Genomic DNA, 24,573 nt, shown 5'->3' with positions numbered 1-24,573 from the left:
ATGAGCTCGTCTTTCACAGTTAATTATGCCGTTGTACTTTGTAGAAGTAATAAAAAAATACCTCCAACATTGTAAAAGCAGCTATTTTTAAATATATCAAATCGACTCAGTTATTATTGTATTCTGACGTTAGCACAACAGGGGGTATTAGTTTCACGTTGTATTGGAAAAGTCGCTCGCTTCGCCGCACTTTGTGTGTCCGCCCTCACAATCGATATCTGGCTCCGTGACGGTCGCACCGTCGAATTATATCGCTTGCAAGCTTTCAATATTACCGATATATCAACGATACTTAAGTCCGCAGAGTTTCGTGGCCATTGTCATCGAAAATAATCTTCTGGGTGATTAGGTAACATTATAATCCTCTTCAAACTACTACTTAAACAATCAACGTTCTAACATCTCGACTGTGATCTCTCTAAATAGTCTTCCAGTATTCCTGGTTTGTTGAGAACAGTCGAAATCCATTATAGCGCTCACTCACAAAACAATATTTTCCCACACTTGTTCCGAACGAATGGAGTTTTTAGGTTTAATCCTGTGTGCTTCCACTGGTAGCCCATCGTAATTGGATAATGGTGGTCAGAGAGGGTGGGATGTTACGGAAGTATTGTTTTCATGCCGCCGAGCTAGTTCCCTGATAACAGTAGCAGTACTTCTCACTGGTATCACAATCACATTACGTGAGGTAGCATATACATCTGCATGATTACTCTGCAATTCACAATGAAATGCCTGGCAGGTGGTTCTTTGAACCATCTCAAAACTATTTCTCTACTGTTCCACTCTCGAACAGTGTGCTCGTAAAATGAATACTTGAATGTACCGTGTGAGCTCTGATTTCTCTTATTTTAATAGGACGATCATATCTCCCCAGGTAGGTGGGCTCAAATGGCTCTGAGCGCTATGGGACTTAACATCTGAGGTCATCAGTCACCTAGAACCTAGAACTACTTAAACCTAACTAACCTAAGGACATCACACACATCCATGCCCGAGGACCTAGTAGATAGTGTCGGAAGTTCCATGCGGCTTTTCGCGGATGATGCTGTAGTATACAGAGAAGTTGCAGCATTAGAAAATTGTAGCGAAATGCAGGAAGATCTGCAGCGGATAGGCACTTGGTGCAGGGAGTGGCAACTGACCCTTAACATAGACAAATGTAATGTATTGCGAATACATAGAAAGAAGGATCCTTTATTGTATGAGTATATGATAGCGGAACAAACACTGGTAGCAGTTACTTCTGTAAAATATCTGGGAGTATGCGTGCGGAACGATTTGAAGTGGAATGATCATATAAAATTAATTGTTGGTAAGGCGGGTACCAGGTTGAGATTCATTGGGAGAGTGCTTAGAAAATGTAGTCCATCAACAAAGGAGGTGGCTTACAAAACACTCGTTCGACCTATACTTGAGTATTGCTCATCAGTGTGGGATCCGTACCAGATCGGTCTGACGGAGGAGATAGAGAAGATCCAAAGAAGAGCGGCGCGTTTCGTCACAGGGTTATTTGGTAACCGTGATAGCGTTACGGAGATGTTTAATAAACTCAAGTGGCAGACTCTGCAAGAGAGGCGCTCTGCATCGCGGTGTAGCTTGCTCGCCAGGTTTCGAGAGGGTGCGTTTCTGGATGAGGTATCGAATATATTGCTTCCCCCTACTTATACCTCCCGAGGAGATCACTAATGTAAAATTAGAGAGATTAGAGCGCGCACGGAGGCTTTCAGACAGTCGTTCTTCCCCCGAACCATACGCGACTGGAACAGGAAAGGGAGGTAATGACAGTGGCACGTAAAGTGCCCTCCGCCACACACCGTTGGGTGGCTTGCGGAGTATAAATGTAGATGTAGATGTAGGCAGGATTCGAACTTGTGACCGTAGCGGTCGCGAGGTTCCAGAACCGCTTGGCCACACCGGCTGGCACGTAGGTGGGAAACGGAAAAATATTTTCACACTCTGAGGAGGAAGTTGGTGATTGAAATTTTGTGAGGAGGTCCTGCCGCAGCGAAAAACGCCTTTTTTTTTAATAACTGCCACCCCAGTTCGTGAATTATATCCGTGGCACTGTCTCTCTTATTTCGCAGTTATAAAAAATGGGCTGCAATTCTTGGTTACTTTATTTTTTTTAATTACGTGTGAATTTCGCTTTATGACCACAGCTGGCACGATACACAGTCTACAGTCTCCCTGGTAGTTCTTACGTTATTTTATATTACTTATTTTAGTAATCTCAACTGTGCACCGAACTAGCGATTCACGGCAAAACTGAAGTTTTGCTTAGCGTGCACGAAACTGCAAAATTGCCTAGTGCAGTGCCGTGGCAGTGGACGGGTGGCAGTTGGCTGTTAGCAGCCGGTGATAGAGGCCCTGCGTGTGTGGAGTACAGGACGCCCGCTTTCATCGTGGGCACCGGAAGCTAAAAGACGGTATGCAGAGAGCCAGCGAGCACGTACAACAATCAGCGAACAACTGAGATGGGAGTCAGCCGGAGAAGACGGAGTGGCAAGTTTGAGGACCAGCAGGTGAGGCAGCCTGATGCAGTCTGGACCTGCTCTAAGGTTGACTGATCAACGGGAGACATCGGTTCTTGATCCGGGTGAACAAGATGGTACCCGGCGCCTTGACTCGAGGGAAGATGGTGCTGACAAGACCCAAGTGGGTATGATATGTGGTGTATGTGCTCTTGGAAGGCAATAGAGAGATTTTTAAACCTCGTCAAGGAACAAGAGTGGCAGGATGTTTATAGAGCCGATAACATGATGACAAATATAATATTTTCCTTAAAACATTTCTCAAACTCTTTGAGAATTGTTTTCCGTTAGAACATTCTAAACGGGGTAGGCCTACTAGCAGTAAAAGGCAGCGTGGGTGGCTGACTAGTGGGATAAGGATATCATGTAGAACAAAGTGGGAATTTACCAAAATGTTAGAAGTAGTCACAATCAAGCTACAGTGGGCCATTACAGACAGTACTATAAGGTGCTTAAAAATGTTATTAGGAAGGCAAATAAAATGGCTAATTCACAGGATAAAATTAAAACTATATGGTCAGTTGTGTAGGAAGTGCCTGGTCAGCAACACAAGGTCGACGATATAGTCAGTTCGTAGTAAAAATATTTCTGTTACTGATCAGTTTAGATATATGTACAGTTTTTAATAATTATTTTCTGAGCATCACTGATGGATTAAATAAAAAGTTAGTTTCTACAGCGAATCACATAACTCCCTTGGCAAATGCCTTTCCGTGAGTGATGTCTGAAACACTCCTCTGCGATTCTGACAAGGGGGAGCTTGAGTCAATAATTAAATCACTGAAGACTCTCGTGGATATGATGGAGTGCCTAGCAGAATATTAAAGTACTGTGCTGCACATGTTAGCCTTGTACTTACAAGGGAACCTCCCCATCGTACCCCCCTTAGATTTAGTTATAAGTTGGCACAGTGAATAGGCCTTGAAAAACTGAACACAGATCAATCGAGAAAACAGGAAGAAGTTGTGTGGAACTATGAAAAAATAAGCAAAATATACAAACTGAGTAATCCATGTGCAAGACAGGCAACATTAAGGAGAATGTTAATTCAGGAATGCCGTGGTCCCGTGGATAGCGTGAGCAGCTGCGGAACGAGAGGTCCTTCGTTCAAGTCTTCCCTCGAGTGAAAATTTTACTTTATTTATTTCGCAAAGTTATGCTCTGTCCGTTCGTTCATTGACGTCTCTGTTCACTGTGCGACCGTGCGATTAGTAGACGCTTTTGCGGTGCGGTCGCAAAGCACACATACTAAACTTATTACAGTGAACAGAGACGTCAATGAACGAACGGACAGATCATAACTTTGCGAAAATAAATAAAGTAAAATTTTCACTCGAGGGAAGACTTGAACCAAGCAGCTGCTCACGCTAACCACGGAACCACGGCGTTCCTTGGCTCATATTGTCCTTGATGTTGCCTATCTTCCACATGGACTACTCAGTTTGTATATTTTGCTTATTTCTTCATAGTTCCACACAACTTCTTCCTGTTTTCTCGATTGATCTGTGTTCAGTTTTTCAAGGCCTATCCACTGTGCCAACTTATAACTAAATCTGAGGGGGGTGCGATGGGGAGGTTCCCTTGTTAGTAATATTTGTAATTTTTCTTTTAAGAAAAGAGCGATTAAAGTACTCAGTAGTAAAGCTGCTTTATAAAACGGGAGAAAGCGATAATGTAGACAATTTTAGACCTATTTCTATGCCATCAGTGTTTACTAAAGTTATTGAAAAGGCTGTGTATGTAAGGATAATTAATCATTTTATATAACATAATTTGCTATAAAATATACAGTTCGGCTTTAGAAGCTGTTTAACAACTGAAAATGCTATATTCTCCTTTCCTTGTGAGGTACTGAAAGGATTAAACAAAAGGTTTCGAACGCTAGGTATATTTTTTTATTTAACTAAGACATTTGATTGTGTTGATCACAAAATTTTGCTCCAGAAGTTGGAACATTACGGAATACAGGGAGTAGCAAAAGGTCATTATTCACAGTGTTGAGAATGGCTTTGATGTAGGATCTGAGTGGGGTACGGTGAAAGGGGTGGTGCCTCAGGGATAAGTGTCGGGGCCACTCCTGCAGTATTAGGGTAATTCTAAAATATTTCTCTTTGCTGATGACACTAGCTTAGTAGTAAAGGATGTTGTGTGCAACATTGGCTCGGTTTCAATTAGTGCAGTTCATGACATAATTTCATAGCTTGTAGAAGATAAAATAATGCTAAATCACAGTAAGACTCAGTTTTTTTTTCAACAAAACCTGACGTTTTAATTTCACAGAATGGGAATATGACTAGTGAAACTGAACAGTTCAAACTTCTAGGTGTTGAGATAGATAGTAAACTGTCATGGAAAGCCCACATTCAGGATCTTGTTCACAGACTTAATGCTGCCATTTTTGTTATTCGAAAGGTCTCTGAAAGAAGTGATCCTTCGACACGAAAATTAGTCTACTTTGCTTATTTTCATTCGCTTATGTCGTATGGTATTATATTTTGGAGTAACTCTTCTCATTTTAAAAGGATATTTTTGGCTCACAAAAATTGGAAATTTGTGGTAAGGTCTTATGGGACCAAACTGCTGGGGTCATCGGTCCGCAAGCTTCCGCACTACGTAAAATAACTTAAACTAACCTACGCTAAGAACAACACATACACCCATATCCGAGGGAGGACTCGAACCTCCGACGGGGGGAGTCACGCGGACCGTGATAAGGCGCCCTAGACCTCGCGGCTACTCCAAGCGGGTTTGGCTCAGAAACGGACAGTCGGGCAATAAGTGGTTTAAGTTCGCGAACAAACATTTTATTTCTATCTGTTATTACTTTTGTGTTGTAATTTCATTTACTGACACGTTCGATGACCTTGGGTATTTGCTCCTCAATTTCGTCCTACGGAACTAGACGTGTAAATAAAAATAAAGAAGAGTCTTGTGCTGGTTGTCCTCCGCGACAAAACGTCTGATATGCAGATGTCTGTGTCCGGCTGTGTTCCATCTAAAGTTGTGCTACTTCTTATAATGGTCGTAATAGTGGGGCTGCTGCACTGCCTAGTGTGTTATCTGAAATAAGTTTTAGTAGGAGAAGATTCTGTACGAATTAAGTCCTGACAGTGATTCTGATTTTATTGTCAGTTCTGCTTAACTTACTTACGTCTCTGACTTCAAATTGCTGGCCTTGTTGAATCTGGTCCGTTTTATTTTGTCCTGTCGCCAACTTTGTGTAGCCTGATTCCATATACTTTAAATATCTATTTACTATTATCTCTTGCTGATTAATTGTATTTGGACTAGATTTGGTGCTTTCGTGTGTCGTCTATAGTTATTAATTTTTAGATATTGTGTCCTGAGCTAGAGTCTAGCTATTTAATTTTTCTCGTTATTCCTTCCTACTTGTGCAGTTATAACTGGTATGGTTTCCTATTGTTCTGTGCCCTCGTCGTTCTAGTCTAGGTAAAATTATTTTGAGCGTCAGGAATTTTATCATTTGGCATGTTACATTAGATATAACGTTAATACTTATTTGTGAATTGAACTCTAGTCTTTTTCCTTGTATTTTAATTTTGCACATTTATACCGACTTATTGAATTTATGTTGTTCATAAATTATTTAAAACTTGTTAAGTATTTGAAGCCCCAGTCATTTTCCACTCCTACCGTTTCCTCCGCCACATATCTTAGTTAACATTAGTGTTTCTTTTACTGCTCAATGTTGTAACATAGGCTTAGCAAGATATTATATTTTTAGCTATTTTACTTTTCTGTCAGTTCCTTTTAAACACTCAGCTTTTTAGCCTTAAATGACAGTTGTTTAAATAAGCCCTTCGTCTGGTTATAGGCAGAAGTGGCCGTGCGGTTCTAGGCGCTGCAGTCTGGAACCGCGAGACCGCCACGGTCGCAGGTTCGAGTCCTGCCTCGGGCATGGATGTGTGTGATGTCCTTAGGTTACTTAGGTTTAACTAGTTCTAAGTTCTAGGGGGCTAATGACCTCAGAAGTTGAGTGCCATAGTGCTCAGAGCCATTTCTTTCATTACCTTTGCAACGCTAGGGTCATGGTGTCTGTTGTCTCCATAGTGTACATCTGTTACATTTCTTACCCAGCCGTCAAGTGTGACCATTACAACGTACCAAAAAGTTAATGTCGTAGTTTTTATGTGGTTTTGTGATTATCCTCGTAGCTTATAATTAGACTGCCTTTCATACTCGTCTGATGTTTGGACTAGAAGCTGCGTTTATGCCTGTGTGTATATCCATATTTAAGGCTTGTAACGACCGCTATCCACAGTTTTTGTTTTCTTATGAAGAAAAAAGCTTATTTTATGAACCACTGTAAGCACTGCGTTGGGGTACATTTGCAGCTGCGTGAAGATGAAGTGTGATTCTCGAAACTGCAAACGCAATAAATAAAAAAATAAATTTGACAGCCGCATGCAAAAGCGATCGTGTACAAGCATTTCTTAATTTTAATCTCATCCAGAAGCTATACTGCGAAACACGTTAGGTACCTTTAAGAAAGACACTCGTCAGCTGGTCCAAGAGTGTTGTGTGGACTAAACGACTGTATCAGGGCCGTGCACACGGAAGCAAAGCAGTGGCCCTGTCGAAAATGAAGCCGGCGCAAGGTCAACAGTCCGTTCCGTTTGACGTCTCAACCTGGAGTACATGGAGTTTGAAGGGGGAGTTTCAAGCCAGTTTGAGGGGAGCTTTGAGTTAACAGGGCTCGAGGATAAGCCGTTGCCACGGTCGCGCTGCGCTGCAGCGAGCGTTTGAAGACTCAGCCGCGGCGTCATGCGCCACTTTCACCAGCTGGGCCTGACGCAAGTACTCGGCAGCAAGACGTGCCAGCTCTCACGGTGGCCGCAGCATACCACAGCGACAGCTAAGGCCGGTATTACACTATCAAATTTCTTTGTCAATGATTTGATCAGAGATATATTTGACAAAGATCTTTGACGTAGCGCTAGAAGGGGTATTACACTGTCATCAAATTTTTCGTCAAAGTTCAAGATGGCTGCAACAACTTGTTATTAACCGCAGCAGTTACACGTACCGCAATTAAATTGTGTGCACATGCGGAAAAGACGTGGGGGAAAAAAAGGAACCATACATACGAGGTTGACAGTCTTAAATTCCTGGGATTACAACTTGATAATAAATTCAGTTCGGAGGAGCACACCACAGAACTGCAGAAACGCCTTAACAAATCCGTATTTGCAATTCGAGTGTTAGCAGACATAGGCAACATAAAAATGAAAAAGCTTGCATACTTTGCCTACTTTCATTCCATAATGTCATATGGCATAATATTTTGGGGTAAATCTTCAAGTCAAAGAAAAGTTTACAGAGTCCAAAAGCGTGTAATACGTATTATTTGTGGAGTAAATTCACGGACGTCCTGCAGAAACCTCTTCAAAGAATTGGGTATACTAACTACTGCCTCTCAGTGTATTTACTCCTCAATGAAATTTGTCCTAAATAATATATCTCTTTTTTCAACAAACAACTCAGTTCATACATCCAATACCAGGAACAAAAATGATCTGCACAAGGACTTAAAAGCACTTACTTTAGTTCAAAAAGGTGTCCACTACACAGGAACACTCATCTTCAGTAATTTGCCAGCAAACATAAAAAATTTAGTTACAAATAAAGATCAGTTTAAAAGGAGCCTGAAAGACTTACTAGTGGCCAACTCCTTCTACTCCATCGACGAAATTTTTAAAAGAAACCAATGGTGTATTTTATTTATTCATACTACTAGCATTGTTATTTCAGCTTAAAATAATTTGACATGTTCCACATCCACGAGGATCTCCTCAGCACGGATCTATGGAACGAAAAACTAATCTAATCTGGGTGAAGCCGAGGGTTTTACGACGACACGATAAAAGCATTCAACAAAACTTGTTACGTGAGCTTACAGTGGAAGATGTCAAGTCGTACATCAATTACTTAAGAATGGATGAGCATACATTTCTGTATGTACTCAGTGAAGTGTATCTTCATATCACAAAGCACAATATTCACTTAAGAACTGCTACATCTTCATAAGACAGGCTCACTGTAACACTCCGATTCCTTGCTACAGGAGAGGGTTATGTTATGTTATGTTATGTTAGGTTAGGTTAGGTTAGGTCAGGTCAGGTCAGGTCTCCAATCTTCTTAATCTATTTTTGTATTCAGGGTGCCTCACGTTGTAAAGTGCCTCATCAGCTTCACACATCTCTATTAATTTTGTAGTTGTCGGCACATACCAATTGTATTTACCGGTAATGTTTATAAAAACACTACAGACGACAGAACGCTGTGGTAACATGGCACACTGCAGTGAACAGAAGACAAGCGATTTCTTTGATAAAATCTACAGCGAGGCCCTAGATTTGATCAAATATTGGACGACATTTGACAAAGTCCCTATTACACCATCAAATATCTTTGACAAAGATATTTGACAAAGAAATTTGAAAAAGATATTTGACAAAGAAATTTGAAAAAGAAATTTGATAGTGTAATACCGGCCTAAGGCCTAGGGGGCGCCCACCTCTGGGAAATACGACCACCCAGCTTCCAACATCCCCTCCTTTAACGGCAAACGTTACATCGGCCACACTGGCCCAAAGTACCAACAAATTTAGTTTAACAATCGCATTCCGCTTAATACTGTGAACGGCAAATATTGTTTCGTAACTGGCTGGCACGGGTGAGTAATAGTGATGTTAAATTTCTGAGAGAGGTTTTGTATTTTCACTTTGGTTGCCTCCAAACTCGCATTGCATTAGGTTGATGCATAAATAAGCAGCATTTTCCCATAAGCTGACTACAGATACACATAACAGAGACTTTACTCGTCAACAATATGTACTCCTTCACTACTTCCAACAGTCTACCAACGCTCCCTAACTTTCCGATCCCGCGACTGCAAAAATCACGAGGTTTTGAGGCGAAGAACTCGTCGAGCCATGTTCGGAGCACATTTTCATCCAGAAAACTTTGAAGGTTTGTTCGACAGAGACCGGAAAAGACGAAAATCTGGGAGTGCAAGATCAGGTGAATAACGTGGGTGCCGAATGACTTCCCAACCGAACTCCTGTACAGTGTCTTTTGTCAGTCTAACCTTGGGGAAGCAATTCGTAGCACACCGCACCATAGCTGTCCCACCAGATGCAGAACATTACCTTTCGTGGATGCGCGCAGGTCTTTGTTCGGGTAGATGCCGCTTCGATTGGGGTCTGAGCTCTTCCATTTCTTTCTTTTCCTTATGATGGCATAAAGATACCGTTTCTCGTCGTCAGTAACGATACAGGGTAGGAATGGTCGGTGTTGTTCACGACCCAATTGATGACGAGCAAGCAGAGATGTACATATGGCCACCTGTTGATTTTTGTAATTTTGGTTTAGAGCATGCGGTACCCCTAGCTCGATTTTCGGACCTTCCCCACTGCATGAAAATATCGCACGATGGTGGAATGATCATAGTTCGTCACATTTGCGGGAATGATCATAGTCCGTCACATTTGCGACTTCTCGAGTACACTGACGCGGATCATTGTGGATTAATGTGTTCAGACTATCTTCATCAAACCCCGCAGGTCTTCCTGAACGTGGAGAGTTACTAGCCTCAAAACGATCCTCCCTAAAACGAGAAAACCATTTTCTTGCCGTGCCCTGTCCAACAGAACTCGTATTATCCCCATATACGGCGCAAATGTTTCTGGCTGCCTCCGCTTCTTCTCTATCGAACTCAGGCCGAAGAATATGTTGGAAATATTACTATTTCTCAACTTAGCACTCCATTTTCTAGCGTCCACAGCTGCACTCATTATCTCCCACTGACAACTCAAATACGTGAACTCAAATAGCAACGGTGAACTACAAATAAAAAATGACAATCGATAAATAAACTCAGAGCAACAGGAATACCAACACGCAAAACAAAAACTCTACGAACTTATCCACCAACCTCATAGTTAACGAAATGACATTTTCGCCAGAACACTGTATGGGTATAGTGTCCGATTTTATTCCACAACCGATTTCGCCATACCGTCCATTTTCATGTGTTTAATTAACTAGCGGGAATGTAGCTGGTTATATCGCTCTCGACAACCGCTGATATTTCGACAGGGGGAACACTCCTGTCATTTTGAAGATCCTGAGAGATCGCTGTGCATGGCAAATTAAACCCTTGGTGGGGGAGGGGAACAACTTCAACCAAGAAACAAGAGGGCTTTGCAGAAAGACAATACATACCGTAAAAACTAGCGCCGCCACAAATCTGAAGATAACCAGTTCCAGACGTAATCGATAGTGAAATGGTAACAAAAGTGAGTAAGCAGTGGTAACACTGTCCACCTGGCGTGCATTTTCAGCTACTGGGGGAGCTGTTGAGATTAAGGTAACAAGAGGCGGAGATTTCACTGAAATTCTTCCTGAATCCTGATCTCTGCCTGTTTTAACGGAAGAAACAGGTTTAGCGCCACTTGATTCCCCACGGCTACTTGATATTTCACTACCGATTACATCTGGCGTTATTATCCTTGGCTGTGCCGTGGTAGTAGTTGTTATGGCGTGTGTTGTCTTTCTGCGAATGCTGTCGTCTGTTTCGTCTTTCACGCAGTTCCGCCCACCGATGGTTTATAAGTTTTTTATGCACAGAGATCTCTCGTTTCATTTTTGTCTTGAAAATCACGGGAAATATCGGTGGTTGGCGAGGACGTTAACCGACTGGATTCCTGCAAATTGTCTGAACATTCGATACAAACAGGGAGAAACTCAACTTTCACATTTTCATGTGGTTTTGAAGTGCCGTATCACATGCCATGTTACAGAGTCGCAGAACAAAGTGACATAATATGTGACATCCTCACACTTCACACCTGTAAGTAGGGTATTAGAATCGAGCATAACACGTGCCCTCACCCGCAGTGCTGTGGAAGCCAATATACACTGATGAGCCAAAACATTATGGCCACCTGCTTAACAGCATGTCTCTCCGTCTTTGTAACGAAATACATCACTGATTCTGCTTATCGGGGATCCGACAATTTGTTGGTAGGTTTGTGGAGGTATGTGGCATCAGATATCTACGCACAGGTCATGTAATTCGCATAAATAGCGAGTCGCTGATTTGCGTACGCGGTGATGGCGCCCGATAGCAACCCAAATGAATTCCACAGGCTTTACATCAGGCGAATTTGGTCGCCGAGACATTTACGTGAATTCCCTATATGTTCCTCAAAGCACTGTACCACGGTTCTAGCTCCGAGACATGGTGGTGGAAAGGTGGCTCTGTTTATTGACGATCGGTGTCAAGCAATGTCATATTCTGAAACTTTATTGGTCCTAGAATATTGTAGGCTAGCCATGAAGGAAAGGGGATGATAGGAAAGAAGCCACTGGTTGTGTAGCCGGCATGTCACTGATTGGCGACAGTCTGCAAATCAGCGCTTGTCTTATTGTTGGCACGTTTTCTTCCCGGTGTGCGCAGAAATGCACTGGCAGTTCCCCTGTAGCAGTTTGTTTAGTCTGCTGCGTACGTGTCCGGTGAAGTTTCTGCGCCGCGACTGCTCGTGGCCCGTTGGACTGGGACATCTGGCAGCCAGGACGCCGGAAGTTTGTAGCCATCCTTTCTGTTGATGTTGTCAGGCTGCTTAATAATTTAAGTCGCCTCTCTAATTTTTCGTTGGCGTATCCAAGACTTTCGCCAGCACACGGGCTTCCTGGAACAAGATAAGCCGTCCCCAGTACCGGTGATGTTCCGCCATCTCCGATTTATTATGCTGTCCTAATCCCACATAGCGTTCATGTTCTACTACTCGAGTGCTAACTGGTCTTCCTGCCTCCCCTATTCGAGAGACGATTGAAATTATTAAGCAGCCCGACAACATCGATAGAGAATATGGCTACAAACTTCCGGCTGGCTGCCAGTTATCCCAGTCCAACGGGTCGCGAGCGGCCACGGGGCAGAAGCCACACCCTACACGGACGCGACAGCCTAAACAAACAGCTACAAGGGGAACTGTCAGTGCATTTCCCCGCACACCAGGAAGAAAATGTGCTCACCAGAAACCAACCGCTGGTTTGCAGACTGTCACCAATCAGGCCGGCTAGCCTACGAATAGCTTCTTTCGTACCCTCCCCCTTCCGTCAAGACTAGCCCATTATATTCTAGGGCCATTTAATGTTTCAAAATACGACGTACTGACACCGATCGTCTGCAACAGAGCCTCCTTTCCTCCACCAAAACCAGTCTTGCCCTGAGGAAGGCCGTTGTAAAACGACCGAAACGTTGCTTTTAAGTTTATAATCAAAGTATTTTATACTATGACGCGGTACATCATATTATGATACCGGCCGAGGGAGCCTACGTCAAGAGCAACATTAGGTTTGCTCAGTCACGAGATGTGCTGGCCCAGTCTCAACACGTAGTCCAGACTTGCCGGGACGTGTTCAGAAGTACTCTCAGTCGAGAGGCGTGCTCGTCACTGCACTCCAGAGATAATTACTGTTTTGCAGCATGTCGCTAAACACTGAGCTTTGATGACGATTGAGTGGTTGATAAGAAAGAACTAATCGCCCAAAGCAGAGCATAATGCTTAATTAAAAGTCGATGAAACTTGTCTCTATAATTTCAAGCTGTTTCGGATATCACAGCGATTTGCACGTCCGCTAATATTGTGTAGTATCGCGTTTCACGAAATCTTTACATACAAACTTGTGCAGCACGATAATAAATCGCATAGTTTCATTCATCAGCTATATCGCCATCCTCGATATTGCACGTCAACCGTATTCGGACACTACGGTTTTTTCTGTTAAGTGCGGCACACTCCACCAGCCTCTGCAGAAATCACTTTCATAAAGAGGATTGGGATGGCTTGCGTTTTTATTCTGTGCCCCCGGTACTGTTGACAAGACTCGCTCTATCTGAATTCTAGTGAAATGCAAGCCAAAGGAAACGCTCGTCTTTGGGTGTAAGTTTTCCTGGACTACCTCGTCCTCATCTTCGAATGAATCAAATTGTTCAAATGGCTCTGAGCACTATGGGACTTAACATCTGAGGTCATCAATCCCCTAGAACTTAGAACTACTTAAACCTAACTAACCTAAGGACATCACACACATCCATACCCGAGGCAGGATTCGAACCTGGACCGTAGCGGTCGCGCGGTTCCAGACTGAAGCACCTAGAACTGCTCTGCCACAGCGGCCGGCTTCGAATGAATCAGCTGCTAGAAAGCGAGTATCACTGTCGCCATAGTATAGTCGGGTAAATACCGTTACCCTGTCGTCCGATTATGTCCAGACACGCCCGTCTAAATGCCCCATCATGACTTATCTCTGGAGAGCCATGAAATTACACGCTTACAGGAAATTTGATACCTCACGCTGTGACTAACAACTATCCTGGAAATATTTCATCATACCACCAAATCACTTCGCTGTAATATCACATCATCACTACTCTTATCAAAGTGAACACTACAGCGAAAAGTGAAGATTTCCAAATCTGCAGTACCTCACGTATCAGTTTCGTATCTACATGAATAAAATGGCGTCTTTCCTCTTTATCTAGATATAGTATTGCTAAGGAGTGTACAGTTTCCTCAGGATCCTTCTTCAATGCTATTACTTCGTTTGTCCGTAACTATTCACAGAGTTTAAAGAGCTCTTTGTTGCCTTCCTCGCTCCTGTCTCTCTTTCTATTTCTCTTTCTCTCTGTCTCTCTCTCTCATCGCTCGATACACGATAGAAGAAGAAAAGAAATCACAAGGTTCATCGTACACCATAATTGCCTCCCTAGGAAAATATCAGCATTGGTAACCTCGTATATCTCTATGAATAATATTTTTCTGGGTTTATGGCCGCATTATCAATATGTAAAATTACCGACGTTTCGGCCACTATTACAGGTGATCTTCTTCAGGGTGGTTTTGCTTACTGCCGAATGAGAAAACTTTGTCTCTTATGTATGGTCACAAACCCAGAAAAAAAATTATTGATTGTGACAATGGCCGCGGATATATATTGTATATATACTCTGTTTGAAATAGCGATATCTACGAGTTTCCTTAACGTTTACCGCAATACTCCTTCACTTAACCAGAACTGTACGTTTAAAACGAGGAAGCGATCACTTCTCATCGCCTAGGTATTCCTCGCTTCTGGTAAGAGCATTATTTGATATGCTGAGGGAATTAGATTAGGAAATGAGACACTTAAAGTAGTAAAGGAGTTTTGCTATTTGGGGAGCAAAATAACTGATGATGGTCGAAGTAGGGAGGATATAAAATGTAGACTGGCAATGGCAAGGAAAGCGGTTCTGAAGAAGAGAAATTTGTTAACATCGAGTATAGATTTAAGTGTCAGGAACTCGTTTCTGAAAGTATTTGTATGGAGTGTAGCCATGTATGGAAGTGAAACAGGGACGATAAATAGTTTCGACAAGAAGAGAATAGAAGCTTTTGAAATGTGGTGCTACAGAAGAATGCTGAAGATTTGATGGGTAGACCACATAACCAATGATGAAGTATTGAATAGAATTGGGGAGAATAGGAGTATGTGGCACAACTTGGCAAAAAGAAGGGACCTGTCAGTAGGACATGTTCTGAGGTATCAAGGGATCACAAATTTAGCATTGGAGGGCAGCGTGGAGGGTAAAAATCGTACAGGGAGACCAAGAGATGAATACACTAAGCAGATTCAGAAGGATGTGGGTTGCAGTAAGTACTGGGAGATGAAGAAGCTTGCACAGGATAGGGTAGCATGGAGAGTTGCATCAAACCAGTCTCAGGACTGAAGACCACCACAACAACAACTAAAACTTACGTTGCACACTGGTCACACACAGTCTTTGGTTGGAATGACTACGGAATGTTTCTAAACTAAGACGCGTATCATCCGATCAGGAGTGTCCTGACACTTATTAGTGGACGTTAGTATGCGCTGTGTGCATTCTTCGCCTTGATGGCAGTTTGAACTCTGATGAGGACATTTTTAATGAGGTGTCTGACTGTCTGTGAGGAATGGAAGTCCATTATTCCTCATAGATGGTAGTGATGTACGCTGGGATCTGGAACTAACTCGACGTTCTAACTCATTTCAAGGGTGTCCCGTTGGGGTTAGCTCGGGAGTCCGGGCCTCAAAGATGCTGCTTTATGTCGGGGTGCATTGTCAAGCTGATACAAACTATCATCGTCTCCGCACTGTACCTTTACTGTACGCAGAATACAAAGTTGTAAAATGTGTTTATGTCCTTCCACATTTCGCGTTATCTTAAGCGCAATAAGGGGACCACACCCTAATTATTAAAACACCCCCATACTGTAACAATATCTTTCCCGTGCATCAATGTTGGCACTACATATTACGGCAGGTAATGTTCTCCAGGCGTTCGTCTAACCCAAACCCTTCCATCGGATTGCCACAGCGCGATTCGTCACTCGAAATCGCTTCCAGTCACCCACTGTCCAGCAGCGCCGCTCTCTGCACAACCTCCAGCATCGCTTAGCACTCACTACAGGAATGCGCGGCTTATGAGGAGCTACTCGAACGTCGTACCCCACTTTCTAACTCCCTAATGCGCACAACCATTGTGCTAGCCCGGCTGCTGGTAACACTTTGCAACCCACAAGTGATTTCTTCCGCTGATTTAATGCGACTTGTCTACAGCCACCCTCTACCATACTCAACGGGCCCCGCCAGTCAGCACATGATGTCTGCCTGGTCTTGGTTTAGTTGTGGTCGTTCCTTTGCGTTTGCACTTCACAAAAACAACTATCGCACAACTATAGAAGGATTCAGCCGTCTCTGATGGATTTGTTACTCAGGTGAGTGCCAATGACTGGTCCTCGTCACTAAGCTCTCCTGACCCACACTGCTGTTACTGCTTCCCTACAGACAACACAATGATGACGTGAGCTTTGGTACTGAAAACTCTTAACTTGAAGGTGAAGATGGAGTTTTAACACTATGTGTTTTGCCTTCAATTATCTTGCATTGTTTTATGTCTGGTTTTTACGTCCGGCTGCCATTACTTGTTGCAATACTGACAACACAACACACGTTGACTCCTTTTATATTGGCGGAGTAATGCATACGTGCATTCCCTTCACGTGTTTAGGTAAAGTATTACGCACATTTATGTGATCGGGAATGCTCAGTAGCAGCCAGGCTCAATTATATCCGACAATTATGCGTCAGCAAGGAGCATTAATGATAATATCATAGGAGGCAATGTTGTGCAACGTCAGTAGGGGCAAGATCCGACTATTCGGGAGTAGGATCTTACTGTCTCAGACAGTGTTATATTGGGTGTTCAGATCGCTGTTGCTAGGCGGATCTGACATCACGTTTGCGGACATTGTGATGGAAGTTTGTCTCGGAACACTGTCTCAGACTGTAAGATCCTACTCCCGAATAGTCGGATCTTGTCCCTACTAACGTTGCACAACATATATATAGGAAACGAGTGAAGTGTCCTTATTGGCTGAAGGAGAAAGGTGGGGTTGTCTCTCTTGTCCTTCGGGAAGACAGGGCGAGTTAGCAGCGAGGCGCCACTCAAAACGCACAGTCGAGTAACCGGGGGCGGCCCCAAAACAACGGTCGCTAGTAAATATTCCAGCTGTTAAACATGAGATAAAGTGAAGGTTAGTTATCAGTTAACGGCACGTGTCGTGGTCAATGTATATCACGAACTTGGAAAATGAGAAATGTGTTATTGTGTTGTAAAGGGTTGAATAACGGCGTAGCCAAGAGCCGCCATATTGGAAATTCGGTGATGTGTGTTTCAAAGTATTCTTTATTAAAACGAGTATAGTACAACATGCAACCTGGCGCCTGATCGCTACTACTGTGCAACGAGGGACTACCGAAGCAGCAAAACACAAGGTTAGTGATACAGAAACTAGAGAAGTAAGGCAGAGTCGCTTCCTTCTCGGTACAATGCCACAGAGGGCATTGTACCAGGACCACCTTTCGAAACATCTAGTGGTCAGTTCCGCATTACATAGGGACTCCCGGATACTTCTGATCAGGTACTGTAGTTTATCGTCCCGCCAACGTTGATTTCATTAAATGCTGTGCATTAGCTCGTCTGAACAACAGACTAGGAAGGAAACAGAGTTGACCTTGTTGAGCAAAAATATCGCCTAAAGTGATTTCAGGAAAACACGGAGATTCAAAATCTGGATGGCGGGACGATCCAAGTTTCTTACGTTTAGGACGGCAGTGAGAATGACTGAATTAGCAGAAGGCGGCTTTGACGGACCGATAAAAAATTATAAGCCTTTCCATTTGAAACTGCTGTATATCAACGTCGAAATATGTACGAGGTTTTCCTATATGAAATATTTACCGTGCAGGATGAGATTAACTGATCGAAAACCATGGAAGATACCGTGAATGAAAAATTCGTATGGAGATCTTAACATTTCACATATAATTTCTGATTTATTATTATTATTATAATAATTATTATTATAGAACTTGGCCGATTCTAGAAAGCCTAGAACCTAAGACTACGGTACATTTTTTCCTTCTTATCTTCCCAGAGCTACTTCATGCATTGGCTGATGACCTACCTCTGTTTATTTATTCAACATCACTCTCTAACGTGGTGGTTTCTGTTGTTGAACTTCCCTGTCCGGTTTGGTGTCTTCTGTGGTATTAAGTCTGCTCAATTCCTTCTTGTCTCTTACAGCCATCCTGGGAAGTTCTTTTAATTTGGAAATGAAACTGCAAATTTTAGCCTACTGTCATTCATTCTGTCAATACGACCGTAAAACATTTCTCCCCTCTTTCTTATTTGCTTGTGATTGTTTCTATATTTCTGTATAAATCTTCATTTCTCCCCTTCGTTCAGTTGTTATCTTCGTTGTTTTGTGGTCCTAATTTTTTTGTAAATATTTTTATTTTTTCCAGTTCTTCTTGCAAACCGGACAGAAAGGCATTCAGATCCGTTTCGTGCATCGGGTTTAATTATTGTTGCGTGGCGTCTATTTCAGTATGGAATTATACCGATATTATTCCGCATTGTTTCCCGTTTACCTCTACCCATCTTTCGCCATACATGGCTATTTTAATATTTTGGTTGTTCCCGAAGGCCTAAGAAAAAAATTACTTTTTGTGAATGGTAATAACCGTTAGTAAAAAAAATAATCTTACGTTTGAAGTATGCCAGGTTGTTCATAAGTTAAGTGTATAGTTTCCCAAATGTTGCGCTGTAAATACACAGACACTGTTTCAAATTAATCACATGTTATTTTGAAATTTCATAGGGACAGTGGTACAATTATTTGTTCGAATTAATTCAAGCATATGTCATAAAGTGAATTTGATCACGTACGCCTTGTATGGATATTATCTACATCAAATTGCCAAGTTTTATGCTATTTTATCACGATTATTGCAGATTCAAATAGTCCAGACGCGCTGCATTGCTGTAGGAAAAATTATCTATTATATAATCACTTGTTAATGGCGAAACAGAGGCAAGAGATGTCGTCAGACTGTCTGGACACCTGGAAAGTGGTATGTGCTGGAATCCTTAGAAATATGCCGATGGTTTATTAGAATAATATTTCATAAGAGGGATGAAATGGATCCAGCATCCAGAATTTCGCGTCGGTAGCGATCAGTGTTCACGATTTGTAAGCAGTTTTCTAAACACAAACTAAAACAGCATGAACACACGTCAGCAGGCAGTTTGGCGACGTTCAACCGGGAACAAAGAGCGCTGATAAGCCTGAGAAAACGGCACGTGACGCGGAGGACACCTAGCAAGCCACAAACAAACTTGAGTTTCGGCGCTACTGAGCAGACTGTTCTGTATTACAATAGCTCCCTAGCTTACGAATGACCTGAGAATTTACTTTTATTGGTAACTGATTAAAGACCGCTACCTACAGGGTTTTACAAAAAGTGTCGAATATTTTGAGAGACTGTAATATGCATCAAAACAAGAAAAAAATTCCACTAAATTTGGCCTCTGAAATGCATACCTTAAGAGCTATGAGCACTTGTTCATCTCCGCTGCTGTGAAACACCTATCTTCTATTGAACACGTGCTTATAGCTCGTAAGATATGTATTATAGTTCCCATGTTTACTGGACTATTTTTCTTATTTTTACCTCTCAAAATATTCTACACTTTCTTTTGAACGCTCTGAATATGTACAATTTGAAAGTTATACTGTACTGCGTGACTCATACTCACCTCATAGTCAGAAATAAAGTATTTCACGAAATAAAACAATTACTTTATGACTTTTACCAGACATCGTTAGAGTCACCAGCTCTTCAACATTCACACTTGAACGTATAGCCAGGAAACATGGGCCGACACTTCCAACACAGTCAATAAAGGAGCTTTAACTTCCATCCCTCGCAAAAATGGGAACAAAACTTGTAGTGAAACTGCGAGAGTATCATACTTTGACTATTCGTAATTTACTGTCTTTTTCGTCTTGAGTAATTTAGCTACAAAAAATCCATACAGATTTACACTGTCTTTTCTTAAATACGTTCCTAGCATCAAAATCTCAAAAAATAAATAAATAAATAATCCGTATACGTAGAGACAGAAATTGGAGAGGTGAAAGGAACAAGAAATAAGAAAAATTGGATAACAGACAGTGTTTGGATAAAATAGATGAGGGAGGAAATGGGAAAACGACAATTCGAAAGCAGACAAAATACAGAACGGAAAACTAAACACTGAACATGAAAGTTAAATGAACAAGCTAGAGAGCATTGGCTGACGGAAAGAAGGGAGGAAATAGAAGAATTGGAAAATAAACGAGAGTTGAAAATAATGTACAGTATGGTGGAATTCTTAAAAAGAAGAGGAGTAAGGAAATAAAGAGACATTGAATGTTGAATAAACATTGCAAAAAACTTTATATATAGAAGAGGAGAGGAAGGTTAGGATGGATTAAATGGAAGAGGCGTGCGGCGCACAGAGGGATAACACACGAATGGTTTTCGAAGAAGAAGGGGACAGGATGAAGACGATCGGGGTCCTAATGTATTGGAGTGGGAATTAGAGAAAGCAATTCACAAATTCTGGGAAAAGAAAGTATTGGGGCTGTGACAGAAAACCATCTGAGGCACTGAAAGTCTTAGGTCCAATTTCAATAGCCAGATTAACTGAGGTAGTGGTCACAATTTATGACAAAGAAATTTGGCATCAAGATCTACTTACGACGATTCCTAACCTTCACCTAAAAGTGCGACGCACAGGAATGCAAAGACTATGGGACAACTAGTTTTATAAGTCACGTCACAAAGGCTGTTACGACAGTCATATTAAGGAGAATTGAAAACAAAATTGAGGAAAGTAGTACGGAAGACTCGTTCGGGACTAGAAAGGCTAAAGGATCAAGAAAAAGACAGAAATGGATACGGATGTGTATATTTGTTCTATGGATTGGGAGAAGGCATTTGATAGTCAACTGGAGTATACCGCTGATAATTTTAAAATATTTTGGCACAGACTGGAAAGATAGAAGCCAACGGCCTTGCCGCAGTGATAACACCGGTTCCCGTCATATCACCGAAGTTAAGCGCTGTCGGGCTGGGCTAGCACTTGGATGGTTGACCATCGGGTTTGCCGAGCGCTGTTGGCAAGCGGGGTGCATTCAACCCTTGTGAGACAAACTGAGGAGTTATTTGACTGAGAAGTAGCGGTTCCGGTCTCATAAATCGGCATACCGCCGGGAGAGCGGTGTGATCAGCACGTCCATCTCCGCATCCAGTGACGCCTCTGGTCTGAGGATGACACGGTGGCCGGTCGGTATCGTTGGATCTTTCAAAGCCTTTTCGGAAGGAGTTTAGTTTTAGGAAATATAGAAGCTTACAGAAGATGTACACAAGGCAAAAAGTGACAGAAGGGTGAATGAGGAGACGCGAGAGATGAGCATTGGAAGACGGAGTAAAGAAAGGATATTCACTGTCACCGAAGCTGTTCTACATACGTGGACAAGAACTGACATGTGAGGCCATAGAGGACGCTAGAGACATTGTAAATGGAAGAGAAACGATAAAGACTATAAAATACGCGGATGATATAGCACTGTTGGCGGAATCAGAAGAGGAGCAGTAGCAGATGTTGGTGAGTATTGCAAGAATGAGCGATGAATAGGAAACGAAGGTAAATATAGAAAATAAAGACGAAAATGTTAAGAATAAGCAAGAAGGACGCTCTAGTTAACATATTCTCAGGGGCAAAAAGATGAAGTGAAACCCTTTCTGAGCCTGTGAAGTTAAATGACACGGAACAGAAACTGTACAGAACAAATAAGGAGGGAGACATGTATAGGAAAGAAAGCATTTGAAAAGGTGAAACAGTTATTAACATCGACAAGAATTCCAATAGAGCTGACGGAAAGATCTGCTGCGTGTTGCGTCTGGCGTATAGTGTGATGCACCAGTGAATCACAGTTAAAAAGAAAGAAGAAATGTATTTAGAAAGTTTTGAAATGTGGATTTGGAGAATAACGCTTAAGGTGAAAGAGACTGACTGACTTAAGAATGAAGAAGTAATTAAGAAAATAGGGGAAGAAAGAAGATCACCAGAATTGATCATACATAGAAAAAATACTGGTCGGGACATACACTGCATAGGAATTGTCTACAAAAAAGAAATATAGAGGGAAAAGTGGAAGGAATAAGAGGAAGAGATAGGAAGAGACCTCCACTTGACACTGGAATCTTTCCGAACTGTTCACCCCAGCTGCTGTTCAACAATTTTCTTTGGTCTACTAGATATGAGTCACATAGCTTCTACACAGTCAATGTTCTGAACTAATTTACTTGGGAACGTATACAAAGATACGAGAGTGTACACTGTCGTATGTACACATTTCTGATTTCCTCTGTCGGCACTGAACGCCGCCTACAAGTATCTTATGTTCACTCAAGTATTAAAAATTTTCTTTTGTGTTGTTATCATTCTGTGGAAATTTTGGAGCACTCGTTCATGTCTCATGATTTCATGCCTCCATAGCCCCTAAAGGCACAACATAACTGCCGACGTTCACTACATGCAGATACTTCGCATGTTGTCGGCGAAGAACTATATTTTCTAGTCATGATAAGGATGTGTTTATTTCTGACTACTTCAGTGTTCGGAAACATCTTTGATAAGCATATCTTTAGTCCAAGATGCGGTCTTCTAACAACGTAATCTTTGACACACTCTCACTTAGAAAGCAATGTGGAAGACATTAGCTTGAATAATCACAAATAATACTTGCATTCCCAAGCACATGAGATGACAGAAAAAGATTCTAGTTAACGGAAGCCGCTAATGATGACTTGTAGTAAGCAGCTTAAAATCGGGAAAGGACCTACTTAAAACGCCGTGGTGTCATCAAAAAAATTCTCTCTTATAATTAGATGGATAACTACTTTTTTTACGTGTCGTCAAGAAAATTAGATATTGATATCGGCTGCTCTATGTCCCAGGACATCCGAGACAGATGGAGCTGATGGAGGTGAATAAGGTAAGATCCGATTCCATTTATCACAAGATGCCTAGTACGTAAGGCACAGTGTATGTACTTCTAGGTGACTTGCACACACATATAACGAGAAACAATAATATTGATGTATATTATCCTCTAAGACATGCAGGGCAAAATAATGTGAACACCTGTACTTACTTGGGAATGGTTTATTAATAAGGGGTTGGACCCCCATTTGCCCGTAATACAGCTGCGATTCTTCTTGGAATACTGGCATATAATGATTGTATAGCCTCCAGTGGAATGTTATGCCACTCATCTATCAGAACGTCTTCTACTGTAGTGACGAGGGAGGCGGAAATCTGCTTCTGAGCCTGCGCTCCAATACCGCCCAAATGGGTTCGATAATGTTAATGCCCGGAGACTGTGCTGGCCACGAAAGACGCTACAGTTTCAGTTGCATGATCTTCAAACCACCATTGTACTGTCCTGGCTGTGTGAATGAGTGCACTATCGTCCTGAAATAAGGCATCATTGTCGGGGAACAACATTTGAACCACAGGGTGCACCTGATCACCTAAAATGTTCACATAATCGTTTTCTGTAACACGGCCTTTGATAGTAATGACGGGACCAGCAGAATACCATGATATGGCTGTCTACACCATCACACTTCCATCTCCATGCTTAACCGTTGGAATCAAGCAATCAGGATTTTCAGCTTCTTTTGGCGTTCTCCAGACGTAAACCCGCCCCGATGTTGGAAATAACGAAAACGTTGACCCGTCGGACCATATGAGGTGTTTCCACTGATCAGCCGTCCATGATTTATGCTCCTAACACCATGTTTTGCTCTTCTTTGCGTTGGTTGTCGTCACTAATAGTTTCGGTATAACAGCTCGTCCACGAATATTCGCTTTATGCAGTTCTCGACGGACAGTGCCGAAAGATACCGAGTCTCGAAGATGGCTATTGATCTCTGCAGTCACTTTAGCCGCCGTAGTTTTGTGTTGTTTTTACACAGTTCGTGTTAGCGTACGGCGATCTCTTGTCATTTAGTTTTGATTTGCGCCCACTATTAAGATTACACAATGATGTCTTTCCATGTTTTGTGTAGGTTGTCATGACTGTTGAAACAATTGCTCCTGGAACATTCAATAAGTTGGCTGTCTTGGTTACTGATGCCCCAGCTAATCGGGCCACCACAATCTGCCCTCTTTGGAACTCTGCTAGGTCTTTCATTGCACGTCGACCTCGGCCTCTGAATGCAAATACGAAGTGTACACTACTCGTAAACAAGTTGCACTGATGCCCAGTCCGTACTGAACAAGCACAGTCCAGCGCGACAGGTGCCTTACCAGCATAGTTGACCATCAAACACACCCATCCCATTACTACCACTGTTCACATTATTTTGCCTATCCCCTGTATATATGGATCTGTACGGTACTACAGTATACATGCAGCTGCTGCAGCTTCGAATGGTGGACAGTATCCTAATATTAATGCCCGTGTAAATGACTGCAAAGGGTGACACCAAAAATAAAGTTATATGGAAGAAACGCTGCTATTGATTC

The 24,573-nt window shown here is 42.2% G+C and overlaps 1 protein-coding gene and 1 pseudogene across 3 annotated transcripts in view; one reads left to right on the top strand and one right to left on the bottom strand.

The window, feature by feature from the left end:
• The window catches only part of LOC124742400 (cytosolic purine 5'-nucleotidase), a 458,666-nt gene that overhangs the window by 206,818 nt on the left and 227,275 nt on the right, over positions 1-24,573 (bottom strand). The window lies entirely within an intron of this gene.
• On the top strand, positions 21,040-21,157 carry LOC124729085 (annotated as a pseudogene).

Source organism: Schistocerca piceifrons, chromosome 1 (assembly GCF_021461385.2).
Source record: "Schistocerca piceifrons isolate TAMUIC-IGC-003096 chromosome 1, iqSchPice1.1, whole genome shotgun sequence".
NCBI lineage: Eukaryota > Metazoa > Arthropoda > Insecta > Orthoptera > Acrididae > Schistocerca > Schistocerca piceifrons.
Note: the sequence above shows the minus strand (reverse complement) of the source record. Positions and strands in the feature narration are given on the sequence as shown.